The sequence below is a fragment of the Arachis hypogaea genome, chromosome 16 (genome assembly GCF_003086295.3).
Source record: "Arachis hypogaea cultivar Tifrunner chromosome 16, arahy.Tifrunner.gnm2.J5K5, whole genome shotgun sequence".
NCBI lineage: Eukaryota > Viridiplantae > Streptophyta > Magnoliopsida > Fabales > Fabaceae > Arachis > Arachis hypogaea.
In genome coordinates, this window is record NC_092051.1 from 1,410,333 (window position 1) to 1,414,953 (window position 4,621).

The 4,621-nt window shown below is 25.1% G+C and overlaps 1 long non-coding RNA gene across 1 annotated transcript; it reads right to left on the reverse strand.

Annotated features, from left to right (window-relative positions):
- Window positions 1-351: 351 nt before the first annotated feature.
- Window positions 352-1,022, reverse strand: LOC140179687 (uncharacterized). Its single transcript, XR_011873481.1, has 2 exons — window positions 875-1,022; window positions 352-774 (listed from the first exon to the last, which is right to left on the reverse strand). It is a non-coding gene; the product is annotated as an uncharacterized lncRNA (long non-coding RNA).
- Between the last annotated feature and the right edge of the window lie 3,599 nt (window positions 1,023-4,621).

Sequence of the window (4,621 nt, forward strand, 5' to 3'; positions counted from 1 at the left end):
AAAATATCCATTTAGTATGAAAAAGAAACATTTTAATACTTAGTAAAAAAAATATCTTAATACCTAATATAAACACCATATAAAAATTTTAAATTCACCCAAAAATATTTAGCTGATTTTTGGCTGATACCTCTTAGTTCCTAACATTGTTGATAAATTTATTACGGAAAGAATAGTGGTGTAGTTTGTATTTGCGCGTGGAAATGGCCTACGGAGAAGTCACAAGTGATTTTCCAAGTTGAAAACCCATTCCCTGGTCAACCTAGAAATTTCAAACTCTACGTTAGAATCAAAGACGCTGTAGCATATCCTTCCTCTATTTATACCTTTAATTTGCAACAAATAAAGACTCACAAGTCACAAGCTCATTATATATTGTCTTGCATGATGAAGACACTAGTGTTTAGAGTTATGCAGCTGATGCTCATTGTTGTGCTAATTTTGATGGCTACTCCTCACTCGGGAGCAGCTTGCCGGCCGCTATTGGTGCGGCCGCAGTGGTCGAGGGAATTGGGACTGCTTTTCGAGTCTCTTCCAAATGGCGCTTCTCCTGGATCCGGTGGAGACAAAACTCATCCTTAACCACCCACTACTTCGCGCCCCTGCATGCCTTGCCTAACAATACATACTAACATACGGAATGGAGTAATTACGACACGTCTCGCCTTTTTCCATTCTTTACAATTCTTTCTTTTTTTTATGAATTCCATTTTCATCGCTGCTTTAATTTAAGCACGCAACAATAATGTATAATATATGTTCCACGGATAAAAACTCAGGTGGAGTCGACTTTACGTGAAGTTGATAATTAAGAGCCGTTAGATTATTTGACTGATTTGACTAAATTTTCATCTAACGGCTCTCAATTATCAACTTCACGTAAAGTCGACTGCACCTAAGTTTTCACCGTGTTCTAGGTCAATATATAGCCCAAGCTAGCATGTGTTATGAATTATATATGATTATACTTGTGTAAATTAAAGGATACTCTCAACAAATAAAGTTGTACCTAATTAGCAGAAGCTCTGTGATGAACATACATGCATGGTAAATTCCACAAAATAAATTACGAAGAAAGTTAAATGTTCATCAAAATTTATTATTTTTAGTCATCCGTTAGATATCAATGTTAAAATATATGAAATAAAATATATTATTAGAATTACTAACTAAAAAAACTATATACTAAAAAAATTAAATAATAAACAAAAATAATAAATTCAGATGTCTCTATATATCATTTTTCTCGTAAATTAAATATCATTTTCCACCTGAAGCTACATGCAATGAAACCTGAATCGACAATGCAATCGATCATGATGTAAGAAAAGAAAATCGCCAGCCATAATCGTTCAGCTTGACCGCCATGCATGCTTTTCATTTTGAAGGATGAAAACGAACAACATAATGGTTTTCTAAAACTTTAAGAGCTTCACAAAATATATATATATATATATATATATAAAGGGAAAGTATAGGGAACCAATAGAATATTTGTACAATGGAAGTTTAAGGAGTATTAAAGATATAACCATTAGTGTTATTTTATCCCATCAGTGTAAGCCTCTGGGATGAGTGGTATCATGACATGGTATTAGAACTTTAGATTCGAAAGGTCAAGAGTTTGATTCTTGGTGAATCCACTTAAGCTTTTAGAATGAGTGGTTTTATGACATGGGATGTTTAAATGTTAAATCACATAAATAGTTTCAAAAGATTTAACAACATAACAAAAGTATTTTCAGAATATTCTAAGATTATACTCATTTTCTGAAAATTATATCTATAACTAATAGTTTGAAACTTTATAATAAGTGATTTAAACAACGACTGAGACTAAAATACTATAATAGAATGAACGGGTCAAAAATTGGAGCAGCCCAAATTGTTGAAAAGGTCAAACCTCAAAACTTCACTACACATGGTATTTATTTATGTTTTCAACATTGAATGAAGCAGAAGATCCCGCGTTACATGCGAGAATTTTCGAATTTTTATAACTTGTTTATTTTGGTTCTTCATGCCAAAATGTGGAATGCAATTTGATAATAAAAATTAAATTAAAGATATAATAAGATAGTTTCACTGAAATCAACACCAATAGTTTAATTCGGAAGTAATCACCTATCACAATTTGATATTTTGTTATTTTTTTAATTAAATTATATATGTGTATTGATTTTATTAGTTAAATAAAAAATAATTTTTTTCATTAATACATTTATCATAAATTGTTGATAGATATATTGACACCTATGTTGCCACATATTAGTGCGATAGCATGTCAGAAACCGTTTAATCTGCTCATGCTTCTTGCATTTATTGCCTTTTATATTGTTAGTTAATTTAATACGATCATATATTAAAAACATATATATTTACATCTTTATCTTATTTATTTGTTTTGAAAATAATATATAAATATTATTTTAATTTTTTTATTATATTCACTTTTATACCTAAAAATAAAAGATTTATACAAGTATATCAAAATAGTGATACAAATAACAAAATTATATATTATCGAAAACATTTTACATGTGTCATGTGTTTCAATGTGTTAATTATTAATTTTAATTATAATATACAGAGAAAATTTCACTCTCCTCTTCTGTGAGATACTAAAATGACGCTCCCCTCCCTTCTATTTTATAAATGTACATTCCCCTTCCTTATCACTTTTAAAAAACCTCTTCTTTAATCCATTTTAAATTTTTTGTGTTAACTAATATTAACTTTATCCATTTTTTAAGAAAAATAAATTATTTTTTAAAAAAATACCCATTAGTAAAATTTTATTTTTTATCATTAAATTTTACTTATCAAAATACCCTTTAATAAATTTTTTTTATTGATTAAATTGTATTTTTACCAAAATACTTTTAAAAAATTTAATGATTAAATTATTTTTTTTAAGATACCTACCCTTCAATAATTTTTTAATTATTAAATTATGATTTTACCAAAATTTTTGTTAACAATTATTTTTATATTTTACTATTAATTTTTTGATATCAATATTTATTATTTTAATATTAAATAACAAAATCTTACCACTGTTAATATGTATAACAATTAATATATATTGATATTGAAAAATAATCTTACTAAAATTTTTTATTTAATGTTAAAATAATATATATAAATATAAAAAATTAATAGTAAAATATAAAAAAATTGTTAACGAAAACTTTGGTAAAATTATAATTTAATAATTAAAAAATTATTGAAGGATATTTTATAAAAAAATTAATATAATAATTATTTTTTTAAAATATAATTTAATCAATAAAAGAATAATTTATTAAGGGTATTTTAATAAACAAAATTTAATGATAAAAAATAAAATTTATTTTTCTTAAAAAATGGATAAAGTTAATATTAGTTAACATAAAAAATTTAAAATGGATTAAAGAGGAGGTTTTTTAAAAATTAGAAGGAAAAAATGTACATTTATAAAATAGATAGGAGGAGAATATCATTTTAATATCTCACAGAGGAGGAGAGTGAAATTTTCTCTAATATATATCATCAAAATGAATAACTAAAAATACTTGAACACTTAAAATTATGGTTCAGAAAAATATGTCATATATATAGAGAGAAAGAAATAATAATATCATTTTTATTTTAATATTATCACTTTTTTTTTAATTTATACAAATATATAATAAAAGAAATTATATAAAGCATAAAAATAAAAATAAAAAGATCGTTTTCGTGTATAGATATACACATTAGAATAGACAGAACGTGACAATTGTGCACAGTAGAGATACATTAAACTATATAGTATATGGGTCGTAGAATATTATGGTCTCTATTATGTCCTTGGCTAGAACGTAACCTGAGGTAGTGACGATGTGAATTGACTTGAATTTAAAGAGGCAGCAAGAATTCAATATTTGAATGAAGCAAATACACACAAGTAACTTGGACGTCAAACACCAAACCCATGCATTACTCTTATAATCGCTGGGTCAAACTCCAAAATCAAAATCCACTAATCAAAGGATAATAATAATAAGCGTATTATATATAAATTAGTTGCCAAAGGTATATTTTTGACAAAGTATTTAAGCTAATTATAATACAAGCCACAATAATTCACATTATTTATTTAAGTTGAAGAGGAATTTAGGACGCTTCAGAAAGTCTATCTTATTCTATATGCTACAGAACTGTCAAGTGTCAAATTTGTGATATTTGATTAATATTTAAAAAATTTTCTAAAATGTTTTAGAAAAGATTCAACCCCTTGTCCTCATAAAACTTGTGATATTTGATTGATATTTGAAAAATTTTCTAAAATGTTTTAGAAAAGATTCAACCCCTTGTCTTTATAGATATAAGGAAGGTGATCATATTACTGTGTTAGAATGCTTCTTATTATTTTATAGACAAATTATAATATATATAACAATCTTTTATTTTATTTATATTTAATTTATTTTAATTTTAAAGTCATTCATTTTAAAATTAATTATATTTTATTTAACTATAAATTTTATTAAATATATACAAATTAAAAAGATAAACAAAAAAAAGTTATTAATCACAATTTATTTTTTTTATGATTATATGATACTATTAATATTATTTTTTCAATAAATACTTGTAG